This window comes from Scyliorhinus torazame, chromosome 14, assembly GCF_047496885.1.
Source record: "Scyliorhinus torazame isolate Kashiwa2021f chromosome 14, sScyTor2.1, whole genome shotgun sequence".
NCBI lineage: Eukaryota > Metazoa > Chordata > Chondrichthyes > Carcharhiniformes > Scyliorhinidae > Scyliorhinus > Scyliorhinus torazame.
The window spans coordinates 120,346,447-120,372,993 of record NC_092720.1 but is presented as its reverse complement, the minus strand read 5'-3'; the positions used below and the strand labels follow the sequence as shown (position 1 = coordinate 120,372,993).

The 26,547-nt window shown below is 45.0% G+C and overlaps 1 protein-coding gene across 3 annotated transcripts in view; it reads left to right on the top strand.

Annotated features, from left to right (window-relative positions):
- amer3 (APC membrane recruitment protein 3) overlaps positions 1-26,547 on the top strand; it is a 240,958-nt gene that overhangs the window by 52,163 nt on the left and 162,248 nt on the right. The gene's annotated exons all lie outside the window — the stretch shown is intronic.

Below are 26,547 nucleotides of genomic sequence, written 5' to 3'. Positions count from 1 at the left end.
AACTACAATGACCCCTGTTGTCTATGGACGCCAGGAGGGGCGTTTCCCACTTATCGTAGTGTGTGGTCATGGGCCCAGCCTGTTGGGTCGGGACTGGTTGCGCCATTTGCGGTTGCAATGGCAGCACATCCTCCAAACAGTTTCTGGAGGGTTGACTGAGGTGCTAGGACGATACCCAGAGGTATTCCAGCCTGGTTTGGGGAAAATAAAAGGGGCCATAGCCCGTATCCAAGTTGAACCAGGAGCCACGCCGCGCTATTTCCGGGCGCGCCCAGTGCCTTACGCTTTGCTCGAGAAGGTAGAAGGGGAGCTAATTCGTTTGGAGAGTTTGGGTATTATCAGGCCCGTCCGTTTTGCTGACTGGGCAGCACCAATTGTACCAGTAATGAAGCCAGATGCCACAGTTAGCATGTGTGGCGACTATAAACTTACAGTGAATACAGTTTCCCGACTCGACCGATACCCAATGCCTCGCATAGAGGATCTCTACGCGAAACTTGCAGGCGGACTCTCATTCACAAAATTAGATATGAGTCACGCCTACCTGCAGTTGGAGCTCGACCCTGCCTCCCAACCATATGTAACAATTAACACACACCGGGGCCTGTATGAATATACACGGTTGCCCTTTGGAGTATCCTCTGCCTGCGCAATTTTTCAACGTGTTATGGAGGGCATTTTGAGAGGTTTACCACGTGTGGCTGTCTACCTAGATGACGTGTTGATTACAGGGACGTCGGAGCAAGAGCATTTGGAAAATCTGGAGGCTGTCCTTAAACGCCTTTCGGAGGCTGGAGTCCGTTTACGTCACACAAAGTGCGTATTTCAGGCAAAAGAAGTAGTCTACCTAGGTTATCGGGTGGACCGCGAGGGTCTGCACCCCGTCACAGAGAAGGTGCGTGCAATTCAACATGCCCCCACCCCGACTGACACTTCGCATCTTCGTTCTTTTCTCGGTCTCATAAACTATTACGGGAAGTTCCTCCCTACGCTGGCCCCCTTACACCTGCTGCTAAAGAAAAATCACACCTGGGTTTGGGGTCAGCCGCAAGAAACCGCTTTCCGGCGGGTAAAGCAACAATTGTCGTCGTCTGGGTTACTAACCCACTATGATCCGGGAAAGCCTTTGCTCGTCACATGTGATGCATCCCCATATGGTATTGGGGCTGTCCTGTCCCACAAGATGGAGAACGGGGCCGAGCGACCGATAGCTTTCGCCTCCCGCACATTGACTGCAGCGGAGAAAAAGTACGCGCAGATCGAGAAGGAGGGCCTGGCAGTGGTTTTCGCGGTGAAACGCTTCCACCAGTATGTGTACGGCCGCCATTTCACTATCGTGACTGATCATAAGCCCCTGCTGGGACTCTTCAGAGAGGATAAGCCAATCCCGCCCATTGCTTCTGCACGGATCCAGCGCTGGGCTTTGTTGCTTGCTGCATATGAGTATTCTCTGGAGCACAAACCAGGTACGCAGATAGCAAATGCCGACGCACTGAGCCGATTGCCTTTATCAACCGCCCCATGTCGACCCCCACGACCGGTGAGGTGGTCGCAACCCTAAATTTTATGGACACCTTGCCTGTCACGGCATCACAGATCCATGAGTGGCCCCAGACGGAGCCAGTCCTGTCAAAGGTTCGGCACATAGTCCTGTATGGTGGGCAGCATAGACAGCTCCCAGGCGAGTTGCGGGCATTTTCCTCCAAGCTGTCAGAGTTCAGCGTGGAAGACGGCATCCTCTTGTGGGGGACGCGTGTGATTGTCCCGGAAAAAGGCCAGGAGCTGATATTATCAGACTTGCACAATGGGCATCCGGGCGTGACCAAGATGAAAATGTTGGCCCGGAGTTATGTCTGGTGGCCAGGCCTCGACACCGACATTGAGAAGGTGGCCCAAAACTGCTCCATTTGCCAGGAGCATCAGAAGCTTCCGCCGGCCGCGCCCCTACATCACTGGGAATGGCCAGGGCGGCCTTGGGCACGCTTACATGCAGATTTTGCAGGCCCTTTTCAGGGATCCATGTTCCTTCTACTAATTGACGCCCAGTCCAAATGGCTGGAGGTGCATAAGATGCAGGGGACAACGTCCTGCGCAACAATTGAAAAAATGCGTTTATCATTTAGCACGCATGGCCTCCCCGAGGTGCTGGTCACGGATAATGGCACTCCATTCACGAGTGAGGAGTTTGCTAGGTTTACAAAGACGAACGGCATCCGCCATATCCGCACTGCCCCTTACCACCCGGCTTCAAATGGGTTGGCAGAGCGTGCAGTGCAAACATTCAAAAGAGGCCTAAAGAAGCAGTCTTCCGGATCAATGGACACGAGACTGGCTCGGTTTTTGTTTACGTACAGGACCACCCCCCATACAGTGACTGGGGTAGCTCCCGCAGAATTCCTAATGGGCTGGAGACTTCGCACCCGCCTTAGTATGGTCTTCCCGGACATTGGCGCAAAAGTACGCCGCACACAAGAACGGCAGGGACCGGGATTGTCTCGGCATCGTCCGATTCGGCAGTTTGCGCCCGGTGACCCAGTATTCGTGCGGAATTTTGCTGGTGGTGCCCAATGGGTTCCTGGTGTAACCTTTCGCCAAACGGGCCCTATATCGTACCAAGTGCAAGCCCAGGGTCGTCTCCAGCGAAAACATGTAGACCACGTCCGGTCCAGAAGATCATCCCCGCAAAAGAGCCCCCGGAGCTTAGTTCAACAGCGGCAAAGACCAGAAACAAGGGAAGGTAGTCCTCCAAATCTTCCACTGGTGCCTCACTCAAAGCCTGCGCAGGTCGTGACGGGACCGAATGGGGATAGAGACGCTGACATGACAGAGGCAGCAGACTCTGACTCCGAGATGGAGACACAGGATGAATCAGAGGGGGAATCCTCGGGTCCACAGGCCGTGGATGTACAACCGTGCCCATCATCACGGAAGCGCTGGTCTCCGTCTCGTTATATGCCGCCTGATCCAGCGCCGCGTGCAAATGGCGTCCGGCCTGCAGCCAAACGAGTTCGACGCCTTCCTTCGCCAGGGCCTACGGTGGATTCCTTGGACTTTGGGGGGGGAGGGATGTTATAACCTGCCTACTGACGATTGGCTGGGGACTAATGACTATCCCACAATCCTATGGGAGTATGAACTTCCCCAATGAGGGGGGCGGAGAAACTCCTACTATAAATAAGCTGGCCAGTCCAGGAACCCGGAGGAAGGAGAAGGTAGCAAGGGAAGTTACTGCTACTGTTATGTATATATTGTTATAGTAAATAAATGTTATTATTTTGTATCCTTAAAACTCGTGCTGGATTCTTCAGGGCCCTTACAAAACCTACACAGGGAGAATGTGCAAACTGCACGCAGACGATCGCCCAAGGTTGGAATTGAACCCATGTCCCTGGTGCTGTGAGGCTGCAGTTCTATCCACTGTGCCACCATGCCATTGCCACAAACTGGGATCTCGTTATTGCAGGCATATAGAAATATGCTCTGAGACAAATGGAATTACAAGTGACACGGGGGTACACTTGGTATTGATTACAAACTAAATCAGACATGGGTAGAGAAAATCATCTGTGACATTCTGACATAAACGTCGAGCATGCTGTTTGACTGGCTGAATAACATTAAAAATTGAAAGCAGAAATGTACCAGTGAATTTGACACATTCTAACTGAATTATTGTACTTTGAGTAGGATCAATGGATAATTAAAGAGCAACGTATATTAAATCACCCTTTTATGGGAACAAAGGAAAAGATTAAAACATCCTTGATAACCCGAGATCCCACACATTTACCTCAGGGCTGGAAGAAAATGGGAAAACTGAATCAGAATGGACAAAAACTGAAGTTTATTGCAAGAACAAAGGATGAAAGAAGATTTTAGATTTGAGTAAACCATTTTGCAGAAACACAACTTCATTAAAGCAAAGAAAATCAGCTATTTTTAAAATACAAAGACTGATTCAAAATGAATGATAGGATCTGAATTTAAAAGCTGTATTACATCAACCTGCAACATATCGGAATAGCTGTAAATTGAAGCAATTCATTGACACCATTTGAATATACCCATGAAAATATTAAATGGATGTAGAATCATTAGAGCATGATGGGATCTTCATATCTAATTGCTGTCTCGTTATGCTGCCATGGGAGTAATTTTGAACTCCTCATGGACGGAAACCTGTCAATGTATGTCACCCACCTAATATGGAGCCCATCCGAAATTGGTGCCATTGATCCAAAATCAGGTGGGTTCTGCAAAGGTTGGGTAGATTGGTCTGTCGGGTTAGTCTTTTCACAAAGTGTCAGTCAGCTTTTGAATGCGAGAACATGTGTGTTATTGATTTTGCCGGAAGCCCTTTATTCAGCTTGCATTCTGGAATATGGTCAGATGCTGCAGACATGGCTGGTGGATATTGTGGAGCAGCATAAGGCGTACTGCCTACAAGTGAGTTGTTTGAAGAGGGTAAGCAGAGTTTTAAAAATTCCCAGCCCCACAAACACTGTTAAATCTGGTCAAAGAAAATACTGGAAGTGCACGGCAGGCCAATCAGCACCTGCAGGAGAAAGAAGGAGTTAAACTTTTGAGTAGAGTGAATTTTGGCTGTCCCATAAATATCACAATGAAAGATTTAGCTAGATTGTGAAATCAACCTTTTCCTTGAGATAACTTGTTACTTTGACCAATCAATATTTTTGCTGAGGCAACTTTTTAATTTGCTTTATTGCTGATAGTGGCTATTTGTTAATCATTTTGCATAATTTAAGATGGGGAAACTGGCCACATGTTGACAGTTGGTTAACAGCTGCTTAGTTAATCTGTAGTAAACTACGCAGTTCAGTGATTCATGGAAATAGGTTCAAGACATATCCAAACATAGAAGAAGCAGTTGAACTACCAACATGCAATTATATAAAATCTGCAAACTCTGTCACATTTGAGGCAGGTGGTGCTCGGAGGGTTGGGTAATTGCTTTGTCTGGGGATTTCTAAACTCCCTCTGATGCTTTGACTTCATCTGCATGTTCCCAACATCTTTCAATGTGCTTGGTGTTTTCCCGAGAGAATCCTTTCCATTTTGGTCGGTCACGAGCAGGATCCCCCATGGACTGATGGGTATTTTTGACTTCTTCAGGGATACTCTGAGGATATCCCGGAAGTATTTCCACTGTCCTAGTGGGAGTCTTCTGCATGCGGTGTTCTTTGTGATGCTAAATTCAGGATGGTTGGCATAGTGTTCACAAAGACATCAAAATAGCTTGAACTTAAGCAAAGCTATAAAAGTATTAAAACTACTCATTTGGATTCGACACGTACTTCTAAAGCATAGAATTTACAGTGCAGAAGGAGGCCATTCGGCCCATCGAGTCTGCACCAGCCCTTGGAAAGAGCACCCTACCTAAGCCCACACCTCCACCCCATCCCCGTAACCCAGCAACCCGTAACCCAGCAACCCCACCCAACCTTTTTGGACACTAAGGGCAACTTAGCATGTCCAGTCCACCTAATCTGCACATCTTTGGACTGTGGGAGGAAACCAGAGCACCCGGAGGAAACCCACACAGAAACGGGGAGAAAGTGGAAACTCTGCACAGACAGTGACCCAAGTCAGGAATCGAACCTGGGACCCTGGAGCTGTGAAGCAACTGTGCTAACCACTGTGCTACCCTAATAACACACAGTTGATTGTTAACATATAAATTAAACTCATCTACAACTAATCTTAGTACAGTTATAAACTATGATCTGCTCTAACTCACACTAATAATACTTCTGACTGTCTCTAGGTATCTCCTGGACTACTCTCCCCCACAAGGCTTAACATCAATACCTTATACACTTGTATCTGTAGTTCCCTCTAGTGGCTACTCTACACTTTTTATTAACCCTTGCAGTTCTTACAGTTATGGTAATACTACACTGCATTGCCCATTTTATGAGTAGATCAATGGCTTTGGAGCTCTGGTGTCAGGCACACTATCAATATTTCCTGCCCAGTGAAGCTGGTACTGAGTGATTAATTCCTTGATGTAGGACAAGTTGGCTTGGGAGATGACAGTACTATTTGGTCACCTATCTTGCCAGCAGGTTTGATGGATCATGCAAAGGCACTGTTAGTGATCCTTCTCCAGTGCTTTGAGGTGCCTGCTGTAGGTTGTCCAAATCTCGGTAGCATGGGGATCACTGTTGCCCAGTAAACCATGACCTTCGTCTCAGGTTTGAAATCCTGGTCCTTAAATAGGCTTTTCCTCAGTTGGCTGAAGGCTGAGCTGGCACATTGGAGGTGACACTGAATTTCATCATCTATATCTGCCTTCATTGAGAGGAGGCTCCCAAGATATAGAATATGGTACACATTTTCCAGGGTCGCATTGACCTTACCCATAAAAATATGGAATACCAGGCCATGAGACAGACCTGGCACTACACTAACACATTGGCAGGAGACTGGATGATTTATTTATTCAGCATGTGCATAGTCAAAGTACAAAACAATAGCCTTCTCAGTGACTAGATGGAGTTCTATAATCCCACCTTCAAGGTTAGTCAGCGGACAAACCACTCCTCGACTATGTGCATCATTGTTGGATGGTCTTGTCGACCCCACTGATGTTGGGTAGTTGCATAGAGGTCTTTTCCAGGTCAGAAATGATTTTAAAAGGCCGATTGTTACCATGGGAGATCAAAGCCAGGTAGACAAATCAGTAAAGTCCTCAGTAAGAAAGAGGTCCCTGGTGGATGTTTTCTCCTGCCATGGATCCTTAGCGGTCACTTCTCAGTAAGGTGGGTTCAACCATGTAAGGTGGTGTGATGGAAGGCATACTGCTGGTGGGTAGAGGAGAACATCGGATAAGGCAGGCTTGGATTGGAGTTGACATTTTGCAATGGCTTGCTTGTTGCAATTACCATCCTGTTCGCGGGGGGGGAGGGGGGGGGGGGGGCCGGGGTGGATGAGTGGGGAGCAGAGGAATACTGCTCATCGCTGGGAGCCAGGGCAAGTGAGTTTAATTTTTTTTCGAATTAGAGGGCAATTTAATGTGGACAATCCACCTACCCTGCACATCTTTAGATTGTGGGGATGAGACCCACACAGACACGGGGAGAATGTTAGTGACCAGGGGCCAGGTTTGAATCCGTGTCCCCGGCGCCGTGAGGCAGAAGTGCCAACCACAGAACCACCATACCACAGGAGGTGAGATGATCAAAGACTACTGTACACATTGTTGAGTTGAGTTGCACATCTATAAGTTTGGTGTGTATGTTGTGTATGTGATGGCAAGAGCAGAAATTCTTAGATGGCACATGTTGGGTTGGTTCTACCATGGTAGGTGAGCATTAGACCAGAGAGGCATTCCTCAGAGTCATGCTGTGGGGAGTGGGCCAGAAAACAGGTACACCAGGGAAACAAGTATTGATGTTCAAGTGAACTTTGATCAGCCTATGCCTGATGGAGATTATAGCTTGTGGGGCAGATTCAAAATCTAAGAGATGCATTTTCAACAGGGTTTCAGCAACTGTGTGGGTGACTGACAGATGTTCCAGGCTTTAAACCTATCTTACAAATTGCATTTTTTCAATGGAGTGAATATTGACACCACTGTGCCAGTCAGTGAATTGGAGGTTGGGTGGGGCTTACAGGAGAAAAAAACATAAATAATCTCTATGAACTTCAACAAACAGAACTCATGACTGGAACATAGGCACAATCTAACGGAAAGGTTTTTAAGTGTAATTTGTGGCAGGTTTTGCTGGGAGCTTCCCGTTGGTTCTGTTGGCGAGTTCCCCACTGCCAATTGTGATTACACTAAAATAAGACCTCACCATACTTTCACTTTATTGGGCCCTGGGGAGTTTCTCCTGGTCAAGCCCATACTTAGAATTATTTTCATCACTGGGGAGTTGAACTCGCTGGCCAGACCAGCTCCTCAGAGATCGGGCCACCATTGCCCCACACCCCTCAAGTGATGACACCCCGCCATAGGGTCTATTATTCGGGCATGGCACGGCTTGTAGATCATACCTGACAGGAAGCTCGCCTGATAAATAAAGATTATTTCTCCAGAAAGGTGAAACAAATGGAAGATAGTCATGCAATACAATATGTGTGAAGTCAGTCCCAGCCACTTCCAGCAGTGGGACTTCCATTCATGGTTGCTAATTAAATTGTCCAACTTTCTCCCTTTTGGCCATGATTTATGGCATCACACTATCCCGCCAGCTTAAAAATTTTCTGTGGTTGATCCAGAATATAGAACAACATTGTTGGAATTTATTTTAATGTTTTAGAATGATTTAATTGTTCACTGTCAGCTTAAGAACTTTGTATAGCAGCTATATTAACCAGATTTGTTGTACTTCTATAAATATCAAATTTCAATTATGAAGATGTAAGAGATTTGGCTTGTTTTTATTTCCATGTAGATTTGATGAAGTGAGATAGGAACTGCACGTAGCCATGCTGATTTTTAGATTTTACTCTGGGATTTTTACCAATATTTTTGGGATTGCCTCTATTTATTGGTAAAGAGGAAATAAGTAGCCATAATTTTTTCCCCATTACTTACTTTTATTTTTATATTACAGTACGAAGTCTTACAACACCAGGTTAAAGTCCAACAGGTTTGTTTCGATGTCACTAGCTTTCGGAGCGCTGCTCCTTCCTCAGGTGAATGAAGAGGTATGTTCCAGAAACACATATATCGACAAATTCAAAGATGCCAAACAATGCTAGGAATGCGACCATTAGCAGGTGATTAAATCTTTACAGATCCAGAGATGGGGTAACCCCAGGTTAAACCTCTGGATCTGTAAAGATTTAATCACCTGCTAATGGTCGCATTCCAAGCATTGTTTGGCACCTTTGAATTTGTCTATATATGTGTTTCTGGAACATACCTCTTCATTCACCTGAAGAAGGAGCAGCGCTCCGAAAGCTAGTGACATCGAAACAAACCTGTTGGACTTTAACCTGGTGTTGTAAGACTTCGTACTGTGCTCACCCCAGTCCAACGCCGGCATCTCCACATTATTTTTATATGTTGTCAATGACTCAGATCTCCAGTGCAGAATTCTGCTAATTTTTCTGTGAGATGTATTTGGGAGTATTATTGTGTTAAAGATGCTGTGTTGTTCCCGTTATTCTTGATAAGCCAAATTGATTGCTCTGAAATTAATGTCATCACCAGTCAGTGGCTTCAAGCAGACCCTTGTTTTAGAGCCACAGTAAAGCATCGCTGAAGATACAACTATGCTGTTCAGTTGATGGATTTGCAACTATCGCTTCTATTGTGTGATCATCATGTGAACTGAGAAAAGAGGTAACTGTGCGATCAGACAATACGATGTTCATTCAAATTATGTTAGCAGCACTTCGAACTGGTCCAGGGGCTTGCTGTCAAAGGTAACAGGCGGCTCTAAATATAGTATTGATTTTTACTCCGGATTTCGCCTTCAGGGAGATTGGGATGTTGAGAAAATTATGATGTATTTTTGCTGCAATAACTTATTTACCATATTCACTTTTAAATCCATTAACTGGACCATTTCTTTCTGTCGTGAGAAATGGTCAATATTTATAACTTATTTTCCCCTTGTGTCTCATTTTAATGCATTTTTACCCATCTTCATCACAATTGATCTTTCTCTTAACAACACTTTTCTTCTGCTTTTCTTTTCTTCCCATTATTTCAATTCTTGATCACTAATTCCCTGTCATTCTTCTGCCTCATCTCACCCTCCCCATCCACATTATATTTTTATTGATTTCTCAACCAGTGTTAATGCTTCTTACATTTTTGATCTGTTCATATTTAAAGTCTCTTGGTTCCTTCATTTCCCTCACTACCTTTCTTTATCTTCCATGTCTGCCTGTACGGTTTGCAGAAGTTTTATGTTGTCTCCCAGCATTCATATTAAAATTGCTGTTTGCATTTACTAAAGATAATCACTTGGTAGTGGAGAACTTGAATATTGCTGAAAAAATACATTTTGTCGAAGCTTTTTGTCTTGAACGCATTAGGACAACCACACATTTCCTAAATAATCCTCAGTGTACTAACTGACAACCATTTTAAGACTGTCAATTAGGCACACATTTGCATGTGCTGGAAGCTACATATATATTAACACACAGGGACAGAAAGAACATGTACACACATTACGCCTATTTCAGCTAAACAAAATAAGTGAGAGCCATTTGCTGTTCATTCCTCAGGGCAATGCTGTGACCAATCAGAGTCAAGCTGCCTAGTTTAATTTTCAAACAATACTTGGCAATTAACTGTCAGCCACCATGACCTGGTGCATTCTCCATTGCATTGCCTCTACCAATCAGAGTCCACTTGCCAGCAAGATAACCACATTATTCAAGAAGAAATCTGTTTTGCCAGTGTTTGTGACAAATATAATTGTGTGGGATGCTATGCAGCCACATACATTTTAAATAGTTAGTTCAACAGCTAATAAACACAAGGGTCATAATAGGGACAAATGACCTGATTGCAGAAACACGTTGATCAGATTTACTCGCAACTGAAACAAGAGAGTGACATTCGATATTCTACAACCCTGTTTTTTTTCACAGAGACATTTTTTTCCCTTTGGGGGATTGTGGGGGAAGTAGTGGAAGGATACCCAAGCTGATTATCAGCCCCTTCAGCCAGGTTATGAATCTTGGCTAACAAATTCTGGGGGTGGACTTGAACTTGGAGCTTCTGGTTCAGAGGTAGGAATCCTATCACGGTGCCTCAAGACCTCCGATAAAACAACGCTCCTGTGTAAAAGGGTGGCTTTGAACTTCTCCCTTCCTCCTCTCAGTGGCAACTTTAAATTGCTGATCTTTAAAGATATAGGGCAGGATTCTCCGACCCCCGGGAGAATCCCCGGGGGGGCGGCGTGAATCCCGTCCTGCCGCCGGGTGCTGTATTCTCCGGCGCCGGGTTTCGGGTGGGGACAGGGGCGGGGATCACACCACGCCGGTCGGGGGCCGTTGGCAGCGCCCCCCCCCTGGCAATTCTCCGGGCTCCAATGGGTTGAGCGGCCGTCGGTTTCTGGCCAGTCCTGCTGCCGTGGATTGGACATGGTCCCACACGGCGGGACCTGGCAGTTAAGTTGGCTGGTGCGACACTCTGGGTGGTGCGGGGGGGATACGACCCCGGGGGGGGGGGGCCCACGGTGGCCTGGCCCGCGATTGGGGCCCACCGATCTGTGGGCGGGCCTGTGCCGTGGAGGCACTCCTTCCGCGCCGGCCCCTGTAGGGCTCCGCGATGGTCGGCACGGAGAAGACACCCCCCTGCGCATGCGGCAGAATACGCCGGCTGGTCTGCGCATGCGCTGCACCACACCAGCGGTTCTTCGCATGCGCTGACTCGCGCAGTCCCTTCAGTGCCGGCCTAGCCCCCGGAAGTGTGGAGCAACTTCCGGTCGGTCTGACGCCGAAATGGTTTGCACTGATTCTTATGGCGGCGTCGGGCCATCCCGCCGATTTGGGAGAATCCCGCCTATAGAATCCCTAAAGTGCAGAAGGAGGCCATTGGGCCCATTAGGTCTACACCGACCCTCCGAAAGAGCACCCCACCCAGGCTCACTCATCTCTGATCCCCGTAACCCTACCTAATCTGTACAATTGTGGGAGAAAACTGGAGCACCTGGAAGAAACCCAGACAGACACAGGGAGAATGTGCAAACTCCACACAGACATTCGCCCAAGGCCGGAATTGAACTCGGGTCCCTGGCATTATGAGGCAGCAGTGATAACCACTGTGCCATTGACGTGCCCTTTGACTCTCCAAACAGATAAAATGTTATTTCCTTACCTAATCTCTGAAAGCTGCACATGATTGTACAACGCTCAGGTAAATCTCCTCTTAGCATCTTTCCTTTTGGGATTCCCAGGCAATACTTGATAATGGAGAGCTGACTGACCCATCAGCACTTTCCCAACATTTAAATTTAACTGTTGCCAAAGTAGACCGTTACTTGGACATACAAGCAAAAATAATTGTTTTTCTCAGCCAGAGAGCATTGTGGAGCCTGCAGTATAACTCAGTTCTGTCAGTATGGCATTGTTCAACAGGTGTTGAACAGCGATGCTTTACTGTAGCATCATGTGCCCTAAGCTTCCGAACAGTCTGTGCAACTGAAGTGCATGTGTTATTCCATGTGTCTGAATAAAGCTCGTAGTCTTACAGTTGAAGTAGATGCTTTATTGTGAGTTTGTTCTATCTCCAGCGCTTATACTATGTTACATCTGAGCTGCCTGTCTATGTCCTGCTCACCAGCTGCTGTTCCTGTGAAGAGTGCCCTGACTTCCTGTCTGTATTTATACATCTCCCGTGCTCCCACTAGTGATTGCTTAGTTGTAGTGCATCTACATTGACCTCTGACATATATACACACACAGATATGCAGATCACTACAGTGCAGTGTTACTCAATTCACTCACTCTGCACAGGCAGTAGCTGAGCTCCAAATGGATACTGTCAGCTGCGGGCAAAACCTCTGACTGTTTTGGCCAAGGACTTGGAGAATGAAACCTTTATTTATCTCTCCCAGCCTACCCTTTGGCTTTCACATTTTATTGACGTATTCAGTTAAGATTCACTGTTCAGTTCACCACCCGCTATCTCTAGTGTCATTGAGGTTTGATTTGATTTGAGTTATTGTCACATGTACCGAAGTACAGTGAAAAGTATTTTTCTGCGGTCGAGGGAACATACACAGTACGTACTTAGTAGACAAAAAGAATAATCAACAGAGTACATTGACAAATGGTACATCGACAAACAGTGTTTGGTTACCGTGTGGAACAAGGGGGTCAAACAAAGCAAATACACGAGCAAGAGCAGCATAGGGTGTTGTGAATAGTGTTCTTATAGGGAACAGGTCAGTCTGAGGGGGAGTCGTTGAGTCTTGTAGCTGTGGGGAAGTTTGGCTGCATTTTGAAAAATGCTGGTGATCTTGCTGCATCAAAAGGGTTAAGTCACCATTTATCAATTGCATTATCATGCCAATTCCTCTCCTCACAGTATCTCTTGCACCACAGGAAAATGAATGATTCCATGGTGTTCGCTGCCACAGGAACTCTCTTACCAAACTTTACCATATTTCCTCTTCATCATTAGAAATTTCAAAGACCTTCTATTGGCCACTACTCTTAACCTCTCTCTATGACTTGATGTTTTTTACGCACTTTAGTGAAAATTAGACTAATTGACTGAACTTTGCAGGATATTGGCTATCACCTTGAAGTGCTTGTTTACATGGGTGGCATAGTGGTTGTCACTGCTCCCTCACAGCACTAGTGACGTGGGTTTGATTCTGACCTTGGGTGACTGTCTGTGTGGAGTTTGCACGTTCTCCCCATGTCTGTACAGGATTCCTCCCACGGTCCAAAGATGTGCATGTGTATTGACCATGCTAAAATTGCCCCGTAGTGTCCAAAGATTAGGTTACAGCATTATGGGGATAGGGCGGGGAGTGAGCCTAGGTAGGGTGCTCTTTCAGAGGGTCGGTGCAGACCTGATGGGCCAAAAGGCCTGTGCACTGTAAGGATTCTATGATTACTTACTTTTTAGAATTCATTTAATTCATATTTCATGGGGGGGAGGGCGTTGCTGTCTGGGCCAGTATTTATTACCCATCCCTAACTGTCCTCCAGTTCAGAGGGTATTTGAGAGCCAACCACATTGCTGTGAATCTGGAGGCACACGTAGGCAAGACCAGGTAAGGGTGCCAGATTTCCTTCCCTAAATGGATAGATTTTTACGACAATTGTTTCATGGTCATCATCAGAACTTTCATTCCAGATTTTTATTGAACTCAAATCTGCCATGGCAGTACTTGAGCCCAGGTCCTCAGATCTTTCTCTGGGTCCCTGAATTAATCATCTAGTGACAATACCACTATGCCATCACCTCCCCATAGGGTTCCTCTTATATGGCTGAAAGAGATTGCATTTGCCATTTTCATTGTTCACCTATCCCCATAATCATTATGTCACTCTGAAGGGTAGCAAGCATTTTGTCATTCCTTTGTACAATTATAATTGTGGTTAATGGAAGTTTAAGAACTTTGCAAATAGAGACCATTGTGTAAATGCATGATGGGCTCAGCCTCTAATAGCTAAAGCTAAGGTGCACTCAGTACCAATCAAACGATTCATTATTTGTCTTATCTCATTACAATCAAAGCTCAAGAATTGCCGTCATTGCATTATTCTCATATTTGGTAATTGGCACTGAATGCTCTGTCAGACATCACTGTTATTTTCCTCTAAGCCATTGTAAGTTTTAAAGAGGCTGTACTGGAGTGCTTCCCAGGTTGAGCTTTTTTTGTACATAGTATACATTTTTGCCCTTTGTAAGTTCATGCTTTGTATATTTGCATGTGCACAAATGAGAATGTATGGCGGCAAGAATGTAAATAATTAAAATGTTAAAATCTTTCAGTCCCATTACAAAATAAAGGGCAAAATGTGTTTTGCATTAGAAGATAATATTTCCCATGTCACATTAAACTCTCCCTTTCGATTTTGTCTTCCTATTGTCCTTTCTCTCCTTGTTGTATACAAACTCAGACTGTTATTACTTCAGCTAAACCAGTTCGCTGAGGACTTCCAAAACATATGAAGTTCAGCCATGTAAAAGATATTCTGAACCTTCTCCGGGTTCACAGGGAGGTTTTGCTTGTTTTCTCGAAGTGGCGGTTGTTAACATATTTGTTTTTCTTGGCATTCATTCTCTTTTCCCCTACGTGGTGGTGTGAATTTTCTTTCGTTCCTCTTTTAATCGCCTCTCTCTTTCTATCCCCCCCCGCCTCCCCAACCCCCCACCCCCGGTGATTGGATCAGTTTGCTTTATCTCTTTGATCTGCATTTACTTATCCCCACAACCACCAACACCTGCGTAGGCCCCCTCCCCTGCCCCTGCCTCCCAGGCCCCCCCTCACCCGAACATACATACACTTTTGCCTACATTGCTGCAGATTGAATATCACGGTCAATAAAATAGAAACTTTACTGAGAGAAAATGCAGTGGGCACTCTGCAATCAAGGGTTTGTTTTATAATCTGCTTCTTTTTCGAGAAGACTTCTCACTGGAGGCAATGGTCCTTGTTCAAAAACATTTATTTACATGCTAACTATTTACAAAGGCTGAATAGGACTAACATGTAGCTAGAACTGCCCCTGAGATACCACTCAGGCATCCTCATTCAGCGATTGACAACACCTTGACATAGCTTCTTTTGCTTATGCTTAGTATGCACCTATTAGAGTTAACCCTTTACTGTGCAGACACTCTATTAGAGTAAGCTTCTGTTTACCCACGCTTATTTCAGAAATGGTAGCATGTTGGCTTTTATGTAGAACATTAATGTTGCCTTCTTGCCGGCTTTATGATGCCATACATGTGGCTATTAGGGCAAATGTTAACATGCATTTGGAAGGGAAGTTATGGCAGCAACATCCCGATTGGAGAAACTTAGCCCTCAGCGGGTACAGCAGCTCCACATCAGTTGACATTTGTCCTTTAGTAATTTGCCCAACCCAGAAGGGATTGAGGTTGAACATTGCAAAATTTCATCTCCATGAATCAGCAATAGAAAAAAACAATAGTTTTGAGCAGTTTGGCGAAAAGGCATGTAAGGGTTCAATTTTCTCAATAAAACACTGAAATTACTGTAATGAAAGTGGAATTTCCTGCAGTTTTTACCACATTTTGAGGAGTCAGTGTGAAGAGGTGCTAATGTAGCACAGTCATTTTCAAAGTCAGCGTTCGACCCATGAGTGGGTCACGGGTGGGTGTCAGGAAGGTCGTGGGTCCATTGGTCGCAGCATTCCTGATCGCGGCACCATGTAGCGTGGCATTCCCGATCGTAGGACGTAGTGCCGAATGCCTGCGACTGGCTTTTAAAAATGCCGGCCACGACTGGCTTTCGGAATGGCGGCCTTCCCATGCGTGCCCCCTCAGCAGGCCTGAAGACCAGCGATGCAGACCGCCTCCTCCTGACATCAGTGCGCTGACCCAGCAGCAGATTCTTTTTAAAAATCGATGGAATTGCCTGCCTGGAGCAGCGGCAGAGAGCAGGTCACATGCCCTGTACACTGACATCATGTCCTCTATTTGGTAGCTGCCTCTGGTGAACCCATGAAGATTAAAACCTTAAAATTTCAAAGACATTTGAAAACTAAAAATGGCAAGTTCAAAGACGAACCTCTTGATTTTTTTCAATGGATGCAGCGAGATCTTAAATCATCAGCTGAAGTCCTCAGCAAAAATGTAACATTGAATGACAAAGCGAGTGAGATCGTGAGGACCAAGCAGGCTCACCTGTCACATTAAAGTAAGCGAAAATAGTGGGTCATGAAGTTCGGGGGGCATGGGTCGTGAAGTTCGGGCAGCGTGGGTTGTGAAGGTGGGCCAGCTTGGGTCGTGAAGGCCGGTTGGCGTTGATCCCGAAGGATGGCCGGTTGGTAAAAATGGGTCCCAGGCAAAAAGTTTGAAAAACACTGACATAAGGAGCTCTGTTACAGATGTGGAGGCTGAAGGGCAGAAGAGTGCAGTGTAAAAAAACTCCAGAGCAGATGGAGGTCTGCTGTGAGAACCCATTGCTAGCAGAGTCAAAGGACCTAATCAGATAGCAAAAGGGTGAGAAAACTTCAAAAAAAGGCTGAAATAAGCTTTTAAATAAGGCACATTAATCAGGCAGCACCGACAAACCGATTGTTTTGGTGAGCACAGCTGGAGGAACACTGCAGCCCAGATCCAGAGTCAATATCATAATACATCATAACTGTGTGTCAATGGAAAAAAAATTACAGAGAAGCCAGAGCAAAAAATTAACTTCAATTTGATTCTCCAGGCTTAGGAGAGCAACTGGCTGGTTCATTTAAAACAAATTCTGCAGAAACGCTGAAGTTTAAAACGGCTCCATATCTGCAATGGAAGCCTGCCAAATCCTGCCAAGTGCAAAAAGAGAAAGAAAAATAAATGATTACTCCAGCACCATTCAAAAAAAAAAGCTTATTCCTCTGTGCTGAAAACAGCCTTGGATGGAAAATCAACACAGACCTAAGGCAGATGGAAGGCCCAGACCAGGGGCAAAATTAGGTGTTATGGAGAAGAGGATTTTAAAGCTATCTGATAGCATCAGGCTTGGATAAGAAAGCAGAGGCACAGTAGGTCCAATAGCTGCTGTAATCTTCCAATAACTTTGAAGGGATCCTGAAGTCCTTTGATGCAGAAGCAATAATAACATAAGCCATAATATTTTAGAGTGAGCAAAATTTAACAAACGCCCAGGGAACCTGTAGACTCTTTCATAAATGAGTTATACAGATTGGCTGAAGGCTGTGACTATGGTGACCTTAAGCCTGAGCTCATAAGAGATCAAATAATAGTGGGAGTGGCTAATTAAATTATTTAGGATGTACTCCAGTCTAAAGAAGATCTGACCTTGGAAAAAGCCTTTCAAATCGGCAATCGGATGTCCGCCAGCAAAAACAACCCATTTTACATGGTGACGTTAAACCATGATACAGATCAACCCTGACAGCCCAACTCATAAAGCCACAAAAGGCCAAGGAGAATCTAAGACAAGGAAAGCAATACTCAAACAAAACACAAGATGGTGGATGGTGTCAATGCTGTGGAACCAAAACACCTCATGGGGCAGGCAGTGTCCAACAATCACTGCGCAGTGCTTCCACTGCAACAACCAAGACGCGTGATTAAAAAAGCTCTAGATTGCAGAGAATCCCAAACAAATCCATAAGATAGATGAGCTAAAACTAAGAAGTCCAATAATGCTTCTTAGGAGAAATTAAGGATCCCAGATTCACATTTTGGAATGTTGACATATCTGCGTATAGTCACCTCATGAATTTTGAATTAGACACAGGAGCCAGTGTGATGGTCCTGTTGGATCAGGCACGTAGCTAAAAGACCTCTGACTACTAGCATCCTGCAGGAATTCAACTACTGGTAATAAGCATGAATTAAGGGCTGCTTCAGTGTGGCAACCAACAAATAATTGAAGCTCTGTATGTCACCTGTAACAACCCTTTTCTCTCCTGAGCAGTGTTGCCCTCAGCCTCCTCAAAACAAAAAGAGATGTCAAAACAACCACTACATCATGGCACCGAGTCACTGTCCATGTGGAGTTTGCACATTCTCCTCGATTCTGCATGGGTCTCACTCCCACGACCCTAAGATGTGCAGGGTAGGTGGATTGGCTATGCTAAATTGTCCCTTAATTGGAAAAATGTAAAAAAAAACAACCACCACAGTCAACTATACAGAATTGGGGCAGCACGGTGGCGCAGTGGTAGCACTGCAGTCTCACGGCGCCGAGGTCCCAGGTTCGATCCCGGCTCTGGATGACTGTCCGCGTGGAGTTTGCCCATTCTCCCCGTGTTTGCGTGGGTCTCGCCCCACAACCCAAAGATGTGCAAGATAGGTGGATTGAACATGCTAAATTGCCCCTTAATTGGAAAAAATTAATTGGGTACTCTAAATTTATGAAAAAAAACTATATTGAATTGGAGACTCCTGAGAGCTTCACCAGTGCTGGTGATCTTCGACTGGGACATCAGTTCGGAATTGTCCTCATTCTTGGCAGGTGCAGTTATTCCAGCTCCTTTGTAGACATCAGGAAATAATCTTTTTCAGTCAGACCAGCCAACTTTCTCAAAATAGAAGGTACAGAGGAAAAGGAGCAGCAGCAGAAAGTTGAGCTTAAACTTCGGAGCGAAACAGTTGCTCTCACAGAGCCAAGAAAAACTACTGCGACAAAACTGGAGCTTCAGGCTGACACGCACAACCTGACGTTGTTCCTGGAGAAGGAGGAAAGCAACCATCACTCACCAAGACTGGTAATCACCACTGTTGTGTATATTAGGAGATGTGTGGTAAGGCCCTGTACTACAGGTACGTGGGTAGTCCCTGCCTGCTGGCTCTGCCCAGTAGGCGGAGTATGAATATGTGTGCTCCCTATACAGCAGCTATTTCGCCAGCTGCTGTAGGAGACCACACATCTTAGAGTAATAAAGCCTCAGTCGTATTCAACTCTCGTCTCTGTGCAATTGATCGCACATCAAAGACAAAACTCAGGGGGGCACAAGTGCTCATGAAGAAATGGAACACAGCATCAGAAGCTAAACTCCACATTGAGTTTAAGGATGAGGAACATCTAATAATAATCTTTATTATTGTCACAAGTGGGCTTACATTAACACTGCAATTAAATTACCGTGAAAGCCCCCTAGTTGCCACACTCTGGTGCCTGCTCGGGTCCACTGAGGAAGAATTCAGAATGTCCAAATTACCTAACAAGCACGTCTTTCGGGACTTGTGGGAGAAAACCGGAGCACCCGGAAGAAAGCCACGCAGACGCAAGGAGAACGTGCAGACCCCGCACAAACAGTGACCCAAGCTGGGATTCAAATCTGGAACCCTGGCATTGTGAAGCAACAGTGCTAATCACTGTGCTACCATGCCACCCTAAATATAAACATAAGGGAGGTAAGCCTTCAACTTCCAGGAAGAACATGGTGGACCCCCCTGAAAGAAAAAGCCAAGCACACTCTAAGAGCGTGATCGAACGCTGTGCCATGCCCGACTCTCGCAGGACCTTACGAGGCATCTCAATTTGCAAATCAAGTGAGCAGTTGGCCTCACTTGAATATGTCTATGCTGGATCTACCCAGCGCCCAGGATCGAATCCCTCACCTCAGAGACCCCAGCCAGGCGCCATTTGGCACTGGTATCCACAAACGTGGAACAGGTGGAACCAAGTCGGGGTTTTCCCAGGCGGTCGGAGGTGCTGCAAAGGTGCCCAGATGGCACTGCCTTGCTGGCGGGCTCGTGCCCTGCCAGGGTGCCAGGATTTTAGTGAGTTGGGGCATTAAGGGGGTCTGCAGCTCACGTTAGGGATCCAGAGATCAGGGCATCATTTGAAAATGCCATTGAGATGTCTCCTGCACAGGCAAGCTGAGCTTTTTAGTGCAGGAAATGAAGGTGAATGCAGCCTCAGCGAGGCCTTCCTCGTCGAGTCCCAAAAAATAAGAAAAAGCTGGGTCGTTTTTGGTGCTGCAAGCACTAGGATACACCCCGCTAAATGCTCCCACAATGGGACTCTGTTTTTTTCCCCTTTTAAATCGCGCCCAGTGAATGAACGGAGTGAACGTTCCCACTGGAAGGAGGGGGGATAAGTCCATGGTCACTGACCAAGGAAGTAAGATTTTTGATAAAGAAAAATAGGTAAAGTCACCATCATTCCAGGTGATCATAATCTTCTTTCTCCTTTGAGGGGGAGAGCTGACTGGTGATGATTTAACCTGAGGATCACCGCACTTGCATTTAATTCCATATTTATGAATTAATTGATTTTAAATTACCTCAGCTATGTGTGGTGGGATTTAAATTAATTTCTCAAGAATATAAACTGGATTACTAGTCTGGTAACATTAATAAAATGCTACTGCAGCATTTATGTAAATTAACAATAGTCCATGGCCTGGTCCTCAAATCTAAGGCACCTGACTCATTCCCTGATGGATACTCATTGTAATGAGTTTCTTATTCATTCTTAGTGAATAGCCCGAGTCGTCAAGACTTTACTTTATTTAATCGTGCTTTGCGTGGAATTAGACAAACCTTTCGGAATTTTATTTATTGAAGAGAATTTCACTCGATTTTCAATGAGAAGTGAACTCCCGTTTTCAATGTTGTGAATCGTCTGCTGTATGTTCTGTTGCAATCTAATTGTTTAGCTCCAATTTTATCACCAGGAGGTGCTGTCGCTTTTCTTCGATATAATGCATCATGGGAGGGCTGACATCAGTGTGATTGGCTTGTGTTGTTACACCATAAAACTCACAGCGCTGTAGGATAAAACAGCCCCTCTTGAGAAACACAAGTGTCTGTTTTGTTCAGCAGCCAAGAGTCTCTGGAAAGTTTTACAGCACACTACAAAACACAAGTCAGCTACAATAATAAAACCATTTCCTGGATCTTTAAGATGGAGGAAAAAGAATGATGGCTTTCTTCCCTCTCCCTCCTTATTCTCTCCCCCCCTCCCCCGTTGCCCAGTTTTACCAGTGTATTGTTACAATCTGAATTTTTACCCAACACAGCAACATGTGGTTTAAAGCAAATAGTGGAAGATTTTTTGGGGGGGTAAATTATTTAAAGTTACAGATTTCTTTCTCCTCAGCAAAGGGAAGATACTACTTCATAAGAAATCCCAGTTAAACTCGAAAGCACTTGACATATTTCTCCCAATGTGCGGTCAAGAAAGGAACTGAGTATTGTGCAGGAGGTAAAGTAATTTAAAAAGCAGATAAATACATTGCAATCTGCAGCACCTTTGAACACTTGGATGGACACACTACTAGTTTGTAATAACACTAATTCTTATAGATTTGAGAGGCCGTGTATTAATTGTGCATGAACACAAACATTGAGTAGTGCCTTCTCCCAGGCAAAGAAACTTTGCAACAATCGAAAAGTAGAACACTGCAGATGCTGTAAATCCAAAATCATAATAGGAAATGCTGGAAATAGTCAGCAGGTTATGGCAGTATCTGTGGATGAGTTGAGAGACTTTGCAATCAGCTGTTTTTACTTCACCTGAATATAGATAAACGCCACTGTAAGGGAATGCTGTGGATGAGCTAAACACAATGACCAAAGTGTATCAGATTGGCAATTTAACAAGAATCTGTACATTCTTGCCAGACCTTTCCACTGGAAGGTATGTATCTAATTTTTAACCCAGCCAAGCGTTTTTTTAAGTGAGGTAATTCTGGAATTGCAATTCTAACCAATACACTCAGAGGACTAGCCTAGATGTACGTTATTAATTGGACTTTGTGGGCTATCGGTTGATTTAACTTTTGGGGTGGGCATGGAGACAGTCGGCAAAATGTTTCCTCAGTATATTAAATGGAAAGATTGTATACGACCTGTGAAAGGGACAGGTTTGATGGGCTGAGTGTCCTTCATAGTGCACAAGGCAGGAGGACACAGAGGGATTGCTGCACTATCAGAGGTGCTACATTTTAGAGGCGCCATGAAAGAAAGGCCCTGCCTGCCATCTCAGGTGTACCAAAAGAATCCCATAGTAATATTCCAAGAGGAGTTCTCCCAGTGTCCCGGGCAGCATTTATCTTCAAGCAAAATCAGAGTATCTGGTCGGTCATCCCATCTCTGTTTGTATGAATGGGTAAAAATTGGCAGTCATGTTTCTCTGCTTAATTACAGGCCATTCAAAGAACCTACCTGATCAGCTGTTAACTGCTTTGTGAGATTCCAGGGCTGTAAAAGGCAATAGATATATATGAGTTTGTACATTCTTTTGGTGAATGATCTTCTCCAGGTCAGAGCTGAAATGTCATGTGAACCAAGGTTACTTACTTTCAGAAGAACACAAGAAATGGGAGCAGGATATGCCATAGGACCCACTGAGCCTGCTCTGCCAGCTGATATGATAATGCCTGATCTTGGGTTTCAACTCCATTTTTCTGCCTGCTCCCCATATCCCTTCATTCACTGAAAGACCAAACGTCTGTCCAACCCAGCCTTAAATGTATTCAAGGACTGAGCATCCACCACCCTCTGGGGTAGAGAAACTTCCAAATATTCGCAACCCTTTGAGTGAAGTAATTTCTCCTCATCTCAGTCCTAAATTATAGGCTACTTATCTTGGGATTGAGCACTCATTTTTTAGATTCCTTGACCAGCAGACACAATCTCTCAACGTGCCTCCTATTAAGCCCCTTCAGAATTTTGTAGGTCGCGATGAGATCTCCTCTCATTCTTCTAAACTCCACGGAATGTAAGCCCACTTTATTCTACTTCTCATTATAGTCTTTCATCAACATTTTCCCCATCACTCACTTTAACTTATGATGCATTGTCATTTTGAAAGTTGTCCCCATAAAGCAAACCTGCATGATGATACATGCACATTTTCAAATTCTTTCACAGGATATGGGTGACGCTGGCTAGGTGGTGAGATGACTCTTGAACCGCTGCAGTCCATGTGGTATACGTACACACACAGTGCTGTTAAGGAGGGAATTACATGATTTTGACCCAGTGACAGTGAAGGAACAATGATATAGTTCCAAGAAAGCCACCCTGGTCTTCCTAGGTGATAGAGGTCACAAATTTGGAAGGTGCTATTGAAGGAGTCTTGCAGGAGTAGCTGCAATGCATCTTGTCGATGGTACACACTGCTGCCACTGTGCGTCAGTGGTGGACGGAATGAAAGCTGAAGGTGGTGGAGGGGGTGCGAATCAAACGGGCTGCTTTGCCTTGGATGATGTCAAGCTTCTTCAGTTTGTCAGAGCTGCACTCTTCTGGGCAAATGGAATGTATTCCGTCAAGCTCCTGACTTGTGCCATGTGGACAGGCTTTAGGGAGTCAGGATGTGAGTTACTCACCACTGAATTCCCAGCTTCTGACCTGCTCTTGTAGCCAGAATATTTATATGCCTGGTTCGATCAGTTTCAGGTAACCTTCCAGGATATTGAGAGTGGGGAATTTGTTAATGCCATTGAATATCATGGGAGGATGTTTAGATTCTCTCTTGTTGGGGATAGTTATAGCCTGGCACTTGTGTGGTGAGAATGTTACTCGCCACTTATTAGCCCAAGCCTGAATGTGTTGAGGTATTGCTGCATATGGACACGGACTGCTTCAGTACTGGAGGAGTCGCCAAAGATGCTGAAAATTGTGTAATTATCAGCGAACCTCCCCACTTCTGACCTTTAAACACATACAGTTGAGTACATTTCTTTACACATAGGCTGTAATCCAGATTGGTCATTTGGTTCCTAATCATTCTTGTGCCCCACAAACCCCTGACAGCCACACCTCTGCTTGCAGAAAAGAAATGATGTCAAACAGCAGGTGGGAAATCATCCTCAGACTGGTTTTCTCTGTTCCTATGAACTTGCCAAGCTAGAACTGCTGGTGAATGTAAAGGGACAGAACCATGGTGAAACTGGAGGACCCACAGAAACTCAGAGCTGGTACCATTCCTTTCCTATTATTCTTTCACTCATTCACCTGCCCACCCACCCACAATCTTCCTTACTCCTATACTGTGGGAGTGCCTGGAAGGAATCTTAGTGGATCACTGTGCAGATCGATGCCCCTTGGTCCATCGCACCAGTTCTATCCTGCTGCCCCGCTCTTCATGGCTTTTTGTTTTACTCTAGTATCTAATTTCCCCTTAAAATTGTGTTTGCTACACGCGCTCTTCAAATATTCCATGCTGCGACTAGCCTCGGTATAAAGAAATTCCTACTAATCACACTCTTCATTCTCAGTGGCCATGTTTATTTGCTGGACACTCTCATCTCTGACTCACAGAAATAACCCTTTTCTAAACACCCAATCAGCATCATTCAGAATATTTAAAATCTCCATTAAATCTCTTTTTAACCTCTGTTGGGCCAATGGCATTGATTCTAATAATCTCAAGCCTGTCTTCAATTGCAGATTCTCATTACTAGCATCATTGTGATCAGTATAAGTTTCAAGCTCACTATGGCTTTGATTTCCTTTCTTTAATGTGGTGTTCATGCTGCAGCCAATCCTCTAGTTACAGGCAGAACAGTTCTTTACATTAATATTGAGAAAACCCCAAATTCTATTGGTTTTTCTCTGGCTTTATATACCTGCATTCACATTTCCAAGGAATTAAGTATTTGCACCCTTGGGGCTCTGTCTTTCCACAGTATTCAGCATCTTTCCATTGACATGTACCTCATATTTGCTCTTTTTGCAAAACTGCTTCCCTTTGGATTTTTTGGCTGTAACTTTTCTCTGTGTGCCCATTCTGCTCACTGGTCCATGTCTTTGTGAAGTATTTTTTGCCAATCTTTTCTTTGTTTGCTGAATTTAATAAGTACTTTTTTCAAATTGATTAATTAATGCTAGAAATGTCTTAACTTGCTTAAATGCTTAGAAATGCTTCGACTGTGAAATGTGGGGGATCCGTGACATTTCCAGCGTTCCGGGCAACTACATCTGTGGGATGTGTTCCCAGTTGCAACTCCTCACAGACTACATGGATTGTTTGGTGTGGCAGTTGGATGCACTTAGGAGCATGCAGATAGTGGAAAGCATTATAGACAGAAGTTTTAGAGATGAGGTCACACCTAAGGTGTAGGCAGATCGATGGGTGACAGCTAGAAGAGGCAGGCAGTCAATGCAGGAATCCCCTGTGGCTGTCCCCCTGTCTAACAAGTATACGATTTTGGATACTGTTGGGGGGGGGGAGCTATCTGGGGAAACAACAGCAGCAGCCAGAGCAGTGGCACCACAGCTGGCTCTGTTGTTCAGCAGGGTCAAAGCGTGGAAGAACAGTAGTTTTTTTAAAAATTTAGAGTATCAAATTTTTTTCAATTAATGGGCAATTTAGCGTGGCCAATTCACCTAACCAGTACATCTTTTGTAGGTTGTGGGGGTGTGACGCATGCAGACAAACTCCACATGGGGAAGAATAATAGTTATAGGGGATTCTATAGACAGGGACACAGATAGGCGCTTCTGTGGATGTGAAAGAGCCAGGATGGTATGTTGCTTCCTGGTGCCAGGGTCAAGGATGTCTCTGAACAGGCACATGGCATTCTGAAGGGGGAGGGTGATAAGGCAGAGATCATGGTACACGTTGGTACCAATGACATTGGTAGAAAGAGGGATGAGGTCTTGCATCAAGAATTTAGGGAGTTAGGCAGAAGGCTAAAAAGCAGAACCTCTCAGGTTGTAACTCTGGATTACTCCCAGTGTCACGTACTAGCGAGTACAGAAATAGGAGACTAGCACAGATGAATGCGTGGCTTAAGAGTTGGTGCGGGAAGGAGGGTTTTAGATTCCTGGACTACTGGGACCATTTTATGGGGAAGGTGGGACCTGTACAAGCAGGACGTTCTACATCTAAACCAGAGCACGGCTAACATCATTGATGATGGGTTTGCTAGTGCAAGGGAGGAGTTTAAACTAATTTGGCAGGGGGAGGAAACGCAGACTGTTAGCAGAATAGGGATACCGCATAACCCAGAAAAGCAATCAAGTCAGGTGGAATACAGCGGTGGTAAGTTTCAAGGGAGTAAGACAAGGCTGGATGGCCGCTAATTTAATGTCAGGAGTATTACAGATAAAACAGATGCATTAAGGGCGAGGATTGGCACATGGAATTGTGATATAGTAGCCATCATGGAGACGTGACGAAGGGAGGGTCAGGATTGGCAGCACAACATCCTGAGACATAGAATCTTCAGGCGAGACAGAGGAGGGGATAAAAGAGAAGGAGGCATTGCATTATTAGTTAAGGAGTCAGTTACTGTGGTGAGGAGAGATAAAATCTTGGAGCGGCATCAAATGAAGCTTTGTGGGTAGAGCTTAGGAACAAAACAGAGACAGCCACATAGACCCGCAATTAGTCAGCGGGAAACTGAGGAGCAAACATGTGCGTAATTTACAGAGGGGTGTAAAAATAATAATAGGGTCATTATATTCGGCGATTTCAACTTCCC